Source organism: Denticeps clupeoides, chromosome 7, assembly GCF_900700375.1.
Source record: "Denticeps clupeoides chromosome 7, fDenClu1.1, whole genome shotgun sequence".
Classification (NCBI taxonomy): domain Eukaryota; kingdom Metazoa; phylum Chordata; class Actinopteri; order Clupeiformes; family Denticipitidae; genus Denticeps; species Denticeps clupeoides.
The window spans coordinates 6795938-6811543 of record NC_041713.1 but is presented as its reverse complement, the minus strand read 5'-3'; the positions used below and the strand labels follow the sequence as shown (position 1 = coordinate 6811543).

Sequence of the window (15606 nt, the reverse complement as noted above, 5' to 3'; positions counted from 1 at the left end):
TTCAGCACAGACACGGATCCTCGGCGCACTTTCATCCTCCCTCCGCACTTTTTCTCGCTGCTCCTGGCTGCTTCAGGATCACGTTGGGACGTAGCCGGAGCAAAATCAGAGCGGGACGTCTTCATCTCATCTGATAACTCGCCCGCGTATTTATAATAAATCACATTCGCTCATAATTATCAAACTAGCGGTCTCCGCACAAAGTCACGTGGGCCATCAGATTTTATATAGTTTTTTTCCCTACTCCATCAATCATAGTAGTGAGGAGTGTGTGTGTGTGTGTGTGTGTGTGCTTGTGAAGGGGGTGGAGAGGTGTTTCACTTGAGTGTTTTTATTTTACACCAGGCAGCATGTGGCACCATAAACACTTTGGCGCGACGTTGCCCCCGGGCAGGAGATGTTGGGGAAAGGGAGAGGAGGTGGTGGCGGTGTGAGCCTGTGCGAGTGTGTGTTTGACGGGGTGTCTGGTCGCCTCTTTTTAAATCATGCTCCCACATCACTGTAATGGCTCAGCCCTCCTCCCTCCCATCTGCGAGATCTGAGCCCCGGAATGGTGGCAGCTCCGCTGGGGGGGGCGGCCCTGCTGAGCTCCAGGTGTTCCACGTCCCGGGGAGAAGCTGCTGCCTTTTATTCATCACTTTATGGGATGTGTGTGTGTGTGTGTGTGTGTGTGTGTGTGTGTTTTATACATATTTCCTGTTAACATATGACTCTGAGGGTCTCCAGGCACCTTTGAGGTCTGGCACGTCGCTACAGTCTTTAAATGCCATAATACAATCACATTTCAACTCAGCACCAACAATCTGGCAGTCATTCATCTGTTCTCTGATGAATTGTTTATTCTTCATTCTCAGTAGGTTTTCAGTCATCTGTTATTCTGTCATTTGTTTTGATCCGGGATAGGGTTGCATACGCTGGCATTTACACCGCATAACTTTAACCTTCTTACCTATAGTTACTGGTATGGGTCATCAAAAAGATACACAAGAAGTTTGTTAAATTTGTGGGAAAAGTCATTGCAATTTGTAATGTAGATATTTTAGGGTATTGTGCTGACAATATATGGATATATGATTTAAAAAAAAACTTCACTGGACTTCACTATCCCTTTTTCATCTTTTTAAATTGATAGACTTGTTTTCATCCATTGGTAAATTCATAATTAAAAACTAAGAAAGGAACCGCAAGTCTTTTCAATGGAAGAAGAAGCAGGAAAAGATAATAAATAATAAATGAAGCAGCAGTGGTAGCGACTGAATGGACGGGTTGTTAGGCGGCTGTCCCGCTCTCTCTGAGAGACGAGTGCGGGTCAGCGCTCTCCCTTTCATCCATCTGGCCTGAAGGAGGGAAGCTGCAGCCGCCGGAATGGAGGAGTGCAGGTTACTTTCGGCTCTGTTACAAAGCAGGCCGATACTGAGGAGCCCTTTGTGCTTGTGTGTGTGTCTGTGTGTGTGTGTTTGTGTGTGTATGCGCGCCCCCCCGTACATTGCAACATCTCCTGTGCATTGCCGAGGACGATGACATCACCACTTCCTCACCGTCCTCACCTTTTTTACTGCCCTGTTCCTTTTGAGGAGCATCGCTCACATCTGCTCAGCAGTGAATCCCGAACTCTAGTGAAACAGGTTGATGCTCGATGAGTGTCTATTTTGGATGTAGAGTGTGTGTGTGTGTGTTATATATACAATCCGATGCACGTCTTTAACAGGACACAGCGTGTGTTTCCTCACCTCCCTTTTCTGCGGTGTGATTGCAGAAGCCACTACTCCTCTGTAAATGCAGAGGGTGTGTGTGTGTGTGGCTGAGGGACCTCACACACCTCACATTGCAGGGGAGTTAAGGGGGAGAAGATGAGGAATGAGTGTCTCTCATAGTGTAGAGGATACAGAAGCCCATGGAGGGAAGCCCCCTCACCTCCCACCTTCCCCTGATACCTCCTCTCCTCCACCTCCTGCCCCTTCTCTCCCGTGAGGGACACCCTGGGATCCACTCGGCCATCAGGCCTGAACGAGGTTCCGCAGCGAGGCCTGGGATTCTTCCCTTTCCCACTCATTCATCCCTCTTTTTCCTTTCATTCTTTTGTGTTAATGTTGCTCAGCACACCAAAATATACATGTATTTGCAGTTGGCCAAAAGTCAATTAAGCATGCACCGGTCCAGAGTTGGGTGGGGCGGATTAGTGGGGCGTTGTGAAAATTAGCATTCCTGACGCTCCGGACACTAATATACTTCCCTTCCTGGGACCCCAGAATTAAATAAATAAAATGAAAGTGCTGATTACTGATGTCTTCACCCTCAGATATTCCTCATGCCTTTAATAGGAAGACGCGTGGTTTCATTTAAATTTAATCACAGGCAACGCTCGCTCCTGCTCTGGCCAGACGAGAGGAGATAATGTCTCAAACTCATAATGGGGGGGAAAAACTTTTATATAAAAATTTAATTTGTGTTGTGCAACTTTGGAAATGCATATGCACATAAGGAGAGACTGAATATGTATATATGTGTGTATATATATATAGAATATTTTTAAACTATTTTTTTTTATTTACTCATAATGAAATTCTTGGTCTTATAGACACACTTGTGGACAACAAGTAGCACCAAGTAGAATAAAAAAATTGTAATAAACATTATAATGAATATGTAGACATGTTTCAAATGGCTATAAATTAAACAATTCATTGACAATTCATTGTGACATTGTGGGTCAGTAGTTGCGTGTATGTTGTGTGTAAGTTGTGTGCAGCGTGTTGACAGTTGAACACGCTGCACACAACTTACACACAACATACACGCAACTACTGATGGCTTGCTGGTCTGGATGCTCCTATCTGTCGGAAGGATTATGAAAAGTCAGTGATTGGGATTACTGGGATCTGATTATTCACACACACACAGACAAAAAAATCAATCGACACTAAAACTCACAATGGCAAAGTTAGCAAAAGGCCAGACTGAGACACATGACCATACAATCTCACACTCTCAGGAGACATTTGATCGTCAAACACACAGATGCAGCCACAGCCTCTATTGCTATCACATACACACACACACACACACACACACACACACACATGCAGCCCACCCAAATGCATACACTTCAATAAAAGCCTTTCACTCAGTCCTCCTGTGCCCCAGACAGAAAAAGCCACCAATAGTTAAGCGGGACTCTGGTCCTCCCAGGCCCCGCCCGCTTCACTTCTGCTCCCGGCGCCCTCCCACGCTGCGTTTTACCTGCCGACATTATTAACCTTACAATGTAGCAGCGACTTCGCGTCCCAGTGGTACCACAGAAATCATTAACAGAAACACACACACACACACACACACACACACATACACACGTCACCCTGCTATTAAATCCAGGGCACATTTCTAGCTCCATCAGTGTAATAGTGTCTGCGAGAAGCAGAGCAATAACCATATCACTCCGGCGGTCCAGCGCCATACCGCGGACAGGTCAGTGAGAAATCGTTCTCCCGACCGACCAATCACTTCAGAGTTTCACTAAAGGTCATTAAAGAGCAGGCGCCCCCAGTTCCTGAAGGGATCATTATTTTATTGTATTATTTATGATGATTCCACGACTGTTGTTCGGACTCGTTTTCCTTTTTCTTCTTCAGATGATCCTGCTCTGGAGGTCTCATTTAAGAGGGCCGGTGACTGTATATATCTGACTATTAAAAGGCGTCGCCCTGCTCAGAGGGATCAATATTGGATGTCGAGCTGCGGCGTGTACCTGTGTATAAAATTAAATGGGGCTTGAAATTGATTTGAAGTTCCCTGTGACAGCGAGGAAGGGAGAAAGAACAAAAGGAGCGGCTTTATTTATTTCTTTTCTTTGATATAAAGAAAGCAGTCGAGGGGAGAAAGTTTGCCAGCCTCTTTGCAAACAGATGACCTCTCCCTCGCGGAAAGATAATTGCCTTTGTTTCTCGGATCAAATGAAGCATCATTATTTGCCTCCTGTTTTTAACCACAGCCTATGCGACCGGGCAATTTTTTACACTTTTTGCAGAGTAAAAAGACCGCCTTAATGAACCAATAATATACTGCATCGTTGCCGATATCAAACCATACGACACAACCTAGAGTGTATTTATGGCAGTTGAACTTTTATTATTTATGAATGATTGTCTATGACAGAAAAAGGAAAGGTTTAGATGTAGCTTCTAATATGAACCGGGCTGTACTAAATTTCCCTCAGGATCAAGCGTCTGTCTGTCTGTCTGACTGTCTGTCTGTTGTTGCTTGGCAACGTGGTTTGGCTGGGCAGCAGATGCTTGTCACTTTACTTTGAGATGAGTTAAACTGGATGTAGGTGGGATTCATGTTCCGAGAAATGTGAATATCATCACAGAACACCTCTCAGCCAATCACGGCTTAAATAGCTGTCTCTAACGGTACCCAACAGTTTCTAAAATGAGCCATCTGAGTCAGGGACTGTGTTGCAAGATTTTGATTCTTATTTTTGCAGATAAAAAAATATATAAAAATTGGCCATGTTTGAGGTCAGCATGTTTTCGTAAAGGTAGTAACCAACATTATTTCACCCAAATTAAAACCGATTATTTGAACACGTTCAAATAAAACCGGAATTCGAGTTGAAAAGGTGAGTTTCCTCCAACACAGTCATCTCTAGCTAAAAGACTGTAGCTCAAAGAGCTACAAAGGCTGCCTTCAAATGACAAGCGTGAATTGTTCATAGCCTAGTTGTGCACTTCTCTGTCCTCTCCATGTAGAGACGAGCACCTTATTAAATCATTTCTTAATCAAATGGCTCAACGCTGGTTGGCTGCTGATGCTATTTGTTAGACGAAGGCTGCCATGCTTTGCTTTGGCAAGTGCGTTGCAGTGGTCTAAGCCCCTGTGGCAATTAATAGTGAAGCTAAAGGTAGATATTATACCAACAGCAGGATCTGGCAGCGCAGGCCGAGTACCGAACTGAAGATGAAACCACAAATGGAACACTTGTTCTTGTGGAACTCTAGGGAGTCGTGTATAAATCTGCTGGGATCAGTTGCAGGACAGTTTTACAGGCAGATAGCCTGAGCACCGCACGTCCATGAGGGTCACTCATCAGATACTGATGCTGTGCTGTCTGATACAGAGTGTTTGTGTGTGTGTAGGATAAGGAGTCTTTTTTTTTTTTTTTTTTGTGGTGTACTCTGTTAGCGGAACGTTGCCTCTGTGTTTTCCTGAAACCATCTATCAAGGTGAGCTGTGTGAGGGAACCGTGCCGCAGGGCTGCACAGCCCGTGCTCATGAGCTTTTATTAGGTCCCTCAGGAAGAACGCTGCTGCCTTCTCAAAGAGGAAAAAAACAGGGGAAAAAGTAATGGAACTTACAAATTACGGCCTCTCATGCCTGCTCGGTGTGTGTGGGGGTGGTGGGTTTGTGTGTGTGTTTTCCTATGTCCGTGAACATGTTGATGCTCAGTGTGGAATTCCACCCAGTAAAATCAGAAATATGTTTTGAGCGTGCGTGGGCGTATCTATGTCTGCCCCCCCCCCATCAACTCATCCCATCCATGCCTCCTTCAGCACAAATTTAACTCCAAACTTTTAACTCCAAATTTTATGCAATAAATAAACATTTTAACAAAGGCAATAAAAAAACATTCAGTTCACAAAATGACCACTAATAAATGCCCTTTTTTTACCCAGAATCCCCCAGTATGGCCTAATTGATGCGCCAAGCTGTTTTTGTGATGTAAATAAGACCCCCCCTTGTTTTTTTTAACCCTGCCCCTCCCCCAACCAACAGACAGCTATCAATCCCAATGTGCAGAATCAGTGTAATATTCTCCCGGACGAGCTCCCTCATTCAGCCATTATAAAGTGTCTTAAATGACAAAACAGATTTAATTTTTAGCAACATGGCAGCGCCGTTGCTCCAGAGGAAGCGCTTATTACCTGCGTGTGAATGAAATAGTGGGGCAGTGCAGTGGAAAATGCGATTTGGTTGGTGTCGTGTAAATTGGAGGTTGTCGTCGGCCACAGTCGTCCTTATGAGCTTACATTTCACGGGTGAGAATCCAGTCTTGCGGTGGTGGTCTGTGTGTGTGTGTGTGTGTGTATATATATATATATATGCTTGTCCTCTTCGACAAACACTACACTGACTGCTTGATAAATATCAAAGAAATTTTCCTGTTTAAAAAACAGGCAAGGCCTGTACACAGCTGTTAAACGTGGCCGCCACTTCTGCAAAATCTGTTAGCTTCGACTCCATCGCTTCGGCGTGACGGATGGGCCCAACATCTGTCTGTGAAACCGAACGTTTCGAAACGTCCCCTCCCGTCCTGTCTCCCAGCGAGCGAGGCGGCCATCTGTGTCTGCGGGCTCTGACGGTTTTGAGGAGAATTACAGCGACAGAGGCGTGGAAATGATGGGCCGGCGGCGGGGAGATATCCGCAGCCCGTAAATCCCCCGCCCTCCGTCCCTTGCTGAAATTTACGGCCGGGGGTTTCTGTGGGATCCGTCCCGTCTTCTTCTGCCCGGCGTCTTTCCTTGCTTGTCTCAGTCTCATTTTTAATTTTCTTAATTTTCCCTCTTCTGTAAGAACCTCGGATGACCTTTTGTTTTATCTTCTAGGTCATTTTGTTTAAATACTTTATATGATTTGTGAATTTCACTCTATATACAAGAGCTTGAATGCTATTGTCTGATAAAAGAAAAAATAACATTTTTAAGATTTGCTTTCTATATACTGTATACATGTTTGTGTTTTTCCTCTCACTTTTTATTTGTCATTGAGGTTTTTTTTTTTTTTTTTCTGAAAATGGAACCTTCATAAAAGTCATTTTTGGGGGTGGCAAAATGCTAGAAATTCATTTTTCCGTATGAGGAAATGATTCGATGAAGGCAGTCTATTTGAGGCCTTAAGGGCAATGCAACTTCCCAATCCTGTTAGGAGTGAAGCGCCCACCTTTATTGGGTTTGAGGGAAGGAGCCTCCGTGGCCCGTCTGGCCGGCACAGGGGAGAGGTTCTCTGGCCTCGTCCATCACGGGTCGTGCCCCCGGTGTGCATGTTCTGGGCGGACGAGCCTCGGAGAGCCCCGGCCGAACTAAGGATGTCAGGTCGAGGGGTCAAATCCATTTTCCGGCTTTTTCCACTACGGCTTATTGGGCTGCAGTCCTGAATTTTCAGACAGATAGACTTTTTTTCTAATTCCGATTCAGTGTCAGCTTTAATAATACTGGGATTTCTCACAGACCTTAACACCCTTGGGCCAAAGGGAACATTTGCCAGGCTCTTTGCTGCATGCACCTCCTAAGGAGTACATAGTATACACAACACAAGAGAACAAGGCCATTTTATTGGGAAGGTAATATAATGTATTTAATTGTTCTTTTCAGGGTCTGTAGATACATAGCTAATCCCTCCAGTATAAATGTTCATAGCATCATTCCTTTTTAGATTCATGTACAAAAGTATTTCCCATATTGTCCAATATGACCAATCAGAGACTTACACGCATAATAATATAACTGTTCAATAAGCTCAAAATTTTAGCTGGACTCACATTGGAGCAGAGGAATCTCTTCCGTTTTGCACATGCAAGGACTGTGCTCTGGTATTTTTCAACTTTTTTCTGTGTCTGTCAGTGTGTGTGCATGACTGCAGTAACACCCCAGCAGCAGGTAATTCCCTGTGAACCTGAGCTCTTACTTCATGCTAATTGGTGTAATTAGCATGCGAATGGGGTGGAAATAAGATAATAGAAAGTAAGATAAATATTGATGTTAATTCAAATCGGAGTAAGTGCAAGGGGAGGGGCTTCTCGCCTCTTTCTGTCCATTTAGTGGTGTGCCCAATTTGCATATATTAATCAGGGGCAATTAGAAGCGAGCGCGATTGCCGACGAGGTTTTAAAAATAAATCAATTATTCCCTGGAAGCAAAGCATGTCGTCCCCCCGACAAGCAGGGATGGTGGAGGGGGGGAACTCCTGTGATATTTAACTCGCTTAGCATTTAGCGGCCTGTCTAACAAGTGGCCTGTAGCAGCACCTTTAGCGCGGGACTGTCTGCTCCCTGACAAACGTCCTTTTTCTCCACCGCCTCCCTGGAACGACCGCACCTCACACACCAAGCTGAGGCTCCTCAGCAGAGCGGAAGAACTGCTGACGGCCGTGTGTGTGTGCCTGTGTGGAGTCGGGGGAAGGGATTTGAGTGTGTGTTTGGATGTGTGTATCAAGGTTTCTGCAGGTTTCTGGATGTTAACAGACATCTGTATGTATTTATGTGCAGGAATAATAATTGTGTGTGTGTGTGTGTGTGTGTGTGTGTGTGTGTGTGTGTGAAGGTTTCTGCAGTGCTGTTTATGTAGTGTATTACTATGCATGTAAGAATGTGTGTGTTTCTGCGCAGGAATATATTCTATATAACTGCTTTCGTAATTGTGTGTGTGTGTGTGTGTGTGTGTGCATGTGAATTCTGCATGCATGTGTATCCTCGTGTACATACTCTCATACACACACCTCCCCACCCCTTCCCTCAAGCAGACCACCATCTGGAACAACCCTGCATCTGCCAATAAAAGACAACCTATACAAAAACTAGAGTAGACCAACGCACACACTCTGCCTTCCCAGAGACCCAAACACGCACTCACACATACTGTATTTTCACAAGCATTTAAGTGTGCATAAACACACTCACATTCCCACTCTTTCACTCTTTACTTCAGACAGAGACACGTCTTACTTTTACACACGGGGACACATGCTTGGTCTGCATGCAGCATTTTTAGGACAAGGCGGCTGAGGGAAGTGCCCGGGGTGACGGAGGGGTGGGGGAGAAAAGCTCATTCCTGGCGGCGAACTGCGGCAAGTGGGTTATTGAGGTGCTGTAATTTGATAAGGAGAAGAAACTCAATGGACTGTGAGCGAGTCAGCAGTTTCAGGCCAGCCACATTTCTGATGCGGTCGGGGGGGGGTAGAAGGAGAGAGAGAGAGAGAGAGAGAGATGGTGCGAAGGAGGCAGGCAGAGAGAGAGAAATGCAGACGAGGGGGGTGGGGGTGGATCCTGCCGTTGGCCGAACACACTACTCCATGAGAACAGGAGTAGACGTTCTGATCAGCCCGCGGTGCGCTGGATTTGTGATGGGCGCTGGCACCCCGCCCCCCTCCCCACCATGGGCTGGGCCAGATCAGAGCTAATCTTTCCCTGCTAAAAGCCAATAATGCCGCATGATCTCTCTTCTTTCTTGCCGCTGCTTTTGTAGCCGTTTCCTCTCCACGCGGCACTGGTGCGATCGGCCCAGTGTTTTGAAGTGCACACGGAGAAATAGAGAGTGTCCTCCCCACCCCACCTTAGCATCCCTCACTTCCAGATCAAAGACAAAATTTCTCTCATGCAGCGATACAGATCCACCTCCCCATACCACAACAGAGGCCTGTTACAAACCCCTCTTTCACAAGAAGACAGGCAAGAGGGATGAACAATGAACTCGTAAGAAGATTGTGACCAGGGCTGTGACCATTGTGACTTATTTAATAAATATTTTCCATATACATACTGTATGGATTGGGTATTCCCATGACATCATTTAAAAAAATTTTGTGAGCCTAAAAAAACACTATATATATATATATATATATATATATATATAGAGAGAGAGAGAGAGAGAGAGAGAGAGAGAGAGAGAGAGAGAGAGAGAGAGAGAGAGAGAGCGAGAGAGAGTCAAGAAGTGTAATATAAAGGAGGTTAATGATGTTTTTAACATCTTAAGTGTTTTTCAGGCTCACAAACATTTTTTTAAATGATGTCATGGGAATACCCAATCCATACAGTCACATGACTGTGCCGGGGAGTTCAGTAAAGGTCACTTAGGGACCTAATGAGTTCATTACAAAGCTGCAAAAAGAACAGGGCAGAACATTTAAAGGGTCGGCATTGGTTCTCATGGGGAACCAACTCCTGCTTCTGCTGGCTGTGTCCACGTTTTGAATTTGACGATGGGTCGATTGAAGTTGATGGGCCCCGCCTGATTTATGGACGGAGTTCATCCAAGGGCTAATGGACTCTTTGCCCCTATTGTTTGTCGTGCTAAAAAGGGTTAAAGTGTTTTTGTGGTAAGCCTTCGGTGTGAATCCTGCCTCTCGCAGTGGGCGTGACAGGAAGGACGTAATACTGTAGTTTACACATGCAGAGTTTCTCAGGTACGGGTGCTAATCTCGCCCTTCGCCTTCCCTTATAACTCCCCCGGTTTTCTTTTTGTTAATTAATCAGAAACAAACAATGCATCTCACAGACCAATCCCCCAAGATTACGAACCTTAAATCCCCCCTTTAAAAAAAAAACCTACACACGCCTCTCCTCCTCACCGCCCTCTCTATTCTCTGAGGATTTGGTTGCCACCTTCCGGAGCCGGGGAGAGCCGTTGTGGTGATGCACGAGGACACGCTTTCCATCGCCCACGCAGAGATTAAGAGTGACAGGCGTCCTCCGCACTTTTCACGTCGGGAGAATTATGCCGGGTAAACAGCGGCCAGGCGCAGGGGGCTGGTAAAGAATAAAGGATCGGCGGAGAGGAAGCAAAACAAATATTTCAATAGCCGGAGACGGGGAAAGGAAGGAGAGTGGGACAGGTGAAAAAAGCGCCGGAGCACTGACAACTTCCGTCAGCTAAGGGGCATTGTGCGGTTAAAGCATGCGCGCACTTCACAGCGATAATAGTAGTGATGTCCTAAAGTTAGCACAGTACCTCAAAATCAAGGGAATCATACAGGGGGGGTGGAGCTTCATCACCCAGCCTGCGTGACCGTGACAGAGGCTCCAAAATGCTAGTATCACAGCTTTATCAGTGTCATCACGTGTGTCATCATGTACGTAATAACCTAGCAAATCATTTCCTGCTCAGAAGTCAAAAGCAAAGTCCAGAACAAAATGATTAATACATTATTAATGATTTATTATTAATCATCTATTATTGTTGTCACAGCATTTTTTTTCAGTTTTATTTTCAGTACACACTGTTTTGGAAACTGCTTTATATGCATCAGGTCATTTAAAGCTAAAATCAAGCCAATGGTAATAGAAGACGCCTCAAGGCGAAGCACATTTGCTCAGAGACATCAATAATTTTGCTCAACATGGCCCATGATGCACAGACAGGATATGACGTCAATGCTCGGCCGGCCCACAGCTCCTGCCATCCCCATTAGCACAGTGGCGGGTGGGGGAACGCATTACCTTTGCACATAAATTAAAATAAGGTCATTACAAAGTCTCCTTTTTGATGTCTGCGCTATAAATAATATATCTGTGCTTTTGCAAGATATGCTCTTTCAAGTGCAATCTGCAGATTTTTTTTTTTTTTTTATGTAAGCAGCACATTACTTCGCGTGTAGCCTTTGGTGCACAACCCACACCCGTACTTTATATGTATGTTAATGATTTTAATGGGGTGTTCTGTTTCTATTTAATCTTAATCAAAGCGCATGAAAACGGCCCAAGACGTCATGTCCTGTAAAAGTGCACGTATCTCGGCCAGTAATTACCGGAGACGACTGGGTGATTGTGTCATGGCTCGTTAGTGTAAGGATAAAACAGAGGTGCTTAACATTTTCAAATGAAATTGGGTTTTAATAAATTAAAATAACACAGCACAAGAGCCAAAATACATAAACACATAACAGAAAGGCACGGCACAACATCAGGGTCCGGATTGCACAGAGTACACAGCTTAAACCATGAACAATGCGTGACGGGGAGACCCTAATCACCCTGCTTCTAATCCTGAAGCAGTGGAAGGTGATTAGGACCCAAACACATATGTTGAGGGGTGCCACCTTGTGATCCAGAAGCACCACAGCCTTACAGATTGCGGCAGGGATTTGGTGGGACGTTTGGTGAACTCGAGATCTCCAGATATTCACGTTTTATTTATTTTTTAAAAATGAAAAAAAAAACGGTTTCATCTTATAGCAGAACTTTATGGAGATTAATTTAATAAATGTCATCCACATGCAGATTTTCTGGCATAGATCTTTTTTTTTACAATGACAATCTATGTGATGGACAAACTGTGATTCCCATTAACTCTAATATTACATTTCAGACAAAACTGCTTCCATAGTAGTGGAATGGGGTCTAGTCATTAACAATCTGACAGCACCACCCACCACTCCAACCATACCCATTAAGCACATTTACACTGTCTTACCCAGCATGCATGAAACACTGATGCTTTTTTCTTTTTTCAATAAAAAGAGGTTTCATATCCAATTGCTCACACATTTTTAAGGCTTGTTAATGCTCTCAGTCTCATCTCACTTCTCTTTCTCTTATTTTTTTTTTTTTCTTATTCTCTCAGTCATCTAAGCGAACATGATCCCCTCCCCAGATCAGTGCACCTAATTCCCTACACTCACGCTGCTGGCTGTAGTGTCATAATTGGCAGGGGATTGATTTATGTCTCCTCTTACACGCTACTGAATGGCTGATGAGTGCAGCTTCCTGTCATAATAGGGCCTCGTCCGAGACTCCCCTTTCTCTTGCTCTCGCTATTTACTCCATGCTACTTCCTGAAACCCAGTGATTGTTGTGGCTGAGCCATGCGCCGCACGTGTTTATGTCCTCACGACATCCGAGAGCGGTAGCGGGTCCGGGGAATAATGGCCAAAGTCATTATCTCTCCTGACCTCTGTCCATCAGCATCCCTGACCCCTTAGCCCCCATCTCCTCACTTTGGGTGTCACTGTTGAGGGGGAAGGGCTTTAAGTGCTTCCCCTCTCCTGCATCCCATGGGACAGGAGCTCTTCAGGGAGCGCCTCTAACCAACTTCACTAGCTTCAGTGTGGGCGGAGATGGATGTGGGGTGGTTTCAAGTGAACTCGGGGGGCTCCCATCCTAATCTGATGTCCTGTCCATTCCTTTCACTGCATTGACTTCTATTAGCAGTGTTAGAGTGTGAATCCTGGTTGCAACTTGTCGTTTAGAAGAGGGTGTAACTTTGGAGGCCTTGCCCCACCCATGTGGAATTCATTCAGTTTGATTCATTTTGAAGGAGTGGAGTGTGACCATGAATGAAGTCTGAGAAGCCGCAGTCATTCACTCACCTACAGGGCTGTATGTGTGTGTGTGTGTGTGTGTGTGTGAATTTATGTGGTGTGTGTGTGTGTGTGTGTGTGTGTGTGTGTGTGTTTTCTCCAGCCAAAAGGAGGTGGGCAGGTCTGAGCAGACAAGCTTTGTGTTTCCAGGGCCCAGCTCATACATTGCTAATGCAGGGAGTAATATGGGTCTCATTCATAATGGATACAGCACAGGCTCGGTCTGCAAAGTGTATCATGCGCACTGTGAAGAGGTTAAAGATGGGGTCGTGTTTACTGGGAGGGCTGCTGCTGCGGGCGGAGAAGGCTTGGCTGGGCCCTTGGTTCTGGGACCCAGGCCGGTAGGGCTCCGCTGACCATTGTGGCCCTGGAGAGATACTTGTGGGGGTTTTCTGACTACGAGGGTTTATTGTCTACTATTTTTCCCTATTTTAGTCGCCAAGACTGTGAAAAACTCTAATAATAAGCAGAAATAAAAATAACAATAATTTCCAATGTGGTTTTTATGCAATATCTGAAGCAAAAAGGAACCCACATGAGACTGTATTAGGGACAAGAATCACATAGTTGCATTTTATTGATTCATGAAAAATTGTAAATAACATTTAGAGGTGCTTATGTTGAGAGCTAAAGGTGATGTCACAGGTTTGGGGTAAAAAAGGTCGAGGTACAGCAGATTGACTGACTGGACATGGCAGACAGTGGAGCCGATAGACTTCTCGTCAGTAGGCTTCAGGTCAGTTTTTTTCATAATTGGGTCCGCCTCGCCCGAGCTCTTTGCAGTGTAATTTAGTGACTCTGGGGACGTCGTTTGAGCTCGCGCTTGAAATTAGGCAGAAATTATTTTCCATTAGTTGGAAATGAACGAACATTACTGTGTGTGTGCAAGGAGAGAGAACACGCAGCAGTGTTCAGTTTTGATTATCAAAAAGAAAAAAAAAAAGAAAAAGAAAAGAAAGAGTGAGAGAGAGCTAGAAAGAGGGCACGGGGTAGATTGGCCATAGTTGGAGAATAAAAGGGCTGAGTCCCTTTGGGTGAAGGATGAGAGATAATGTCATTGATCAGCAACGTGGAGCCCTCACAGCCAAGAGTATGTATATATATATATATGTGTGTGTGTGTGTGTGGTGTGTGTGTGTGTGTGTGTGTGTGTGTGTGTGTGTGTGCGTGTGTGTGTGTAAGAGAGAGAGCGAGAAAGATATAGAAAGAGAGACAGTCCTTACCCACCTACAGCTCCATTACATTAATTGGTCATTAAGGGAAATGTGCCAGGACAGGAAAAATTGTGGATGAGATTTATGCCGAGTGAAGTATGAACCGGAGACACGGACGCACACGGAGCGAGTGTGTGTCAGCGCGCGTGTACGTTCCACTCTCTTCTTCACCAGTTTTCATTGCTTCCTACGCCCTCCTCAACTTTTATTCTCTCATGCTCTTTTCATTTTCATCCCCCCCCCTCCATTTTTCCACACAAATGAGCGCTCCCATTTGTGCCCGTTAGCGAATGCTTGCAGCCCCATTCCTTCTACTACCACGGCAACTTAAACAATGCATGAGTCTCCTCAAAGGGCTAAAATGCTGCACCACTTAACAGATGAATATTTCATCGCCACGTTAAACTATGCAGAGGCTTCTCCTCCCTTCCTCTCCCTCTCTCGTGCTCAGGTCAGAGGCTGTGGTAGGACACGTCAGGCCAAATGCTCATCGTTTTATGGGTCCTCTTTAAAAATATCTGCCCCCACGCATGCCGACACGCTGCACAACTGACTATTAAATAAAACAGCAGGTCAACATTGCATGCTTCCTCAGCCCCGCTTTTCTATCGCCTTCTGGCACGTCACTCACCCACAGTTTATTTATCCTTTTATCCAGCCGGCGCACTGAGGGCCATTCAGACGCTCAACAAAGTGCACAAAATATGATAATCTGCAACTGACGAATGTAAAAAAGCAGCACAGTGGATATTACGTGGTTGGAGGGTGCGTGCTGTCATGCTGCAATCTACTAAAGCCAGTAAAGCCCATGTTAGAGTGCTGCAGCGCAAAAGTCTCAAGTAGGGCTTTAACAACGCAAAAAAAAATCCATGGTGCTTCATGGCATTGACATGCAGGTTCATACATGTTGACGTACATCAACTATTTCCTTCAAACTGGGCTCTTCAGAAGTATTTACAGAATATGCCTTCTAAATTCCCGTGAAATGTATCCCGTAAAAATCCAAAATTGAATTGGAAATGTAATGAGTTAACAGTTAAAAGGAGTTACAGCTCGTTCAGTTCATTACAGTTCGTGGACTATAAGTTAGTGTAGGGGTTTGCTGTTGCCTCAACACCTCGTAGTTTGACTGAGGGCCTGCCGATGGCACATCATGTGACTCGGAATGCTCTTTGCAAGAAGGTCCCGTCACGAGGGAAGTGTTCAAGGGTTTGTGTCTTGCAGCATTGGGGCACAGCCATTGAGGATACGGTAGTGGTTTGGCGTCTTGGTGCATTGGGGGCCCGCAGTCTGGGATTCAGTTGCCCTGTTGCTTCCCTAGAGGTCA

General features: G+C 45.2%; 1 protein-coding gene across 17 annotated transcripts in view; it reads left to right on the top strand.

Moving 5' to 3' along the window:
• Positions 1-15606, top strand: part of LOC114793594 (RNA binding protein fox-1 homolog 3-like) — a 306221-nt gene that overhangs the window by 233431 nt on the left and 57184 nt on the right. The gene's annotated exons all lie outside the window — the stretch shown is intronic.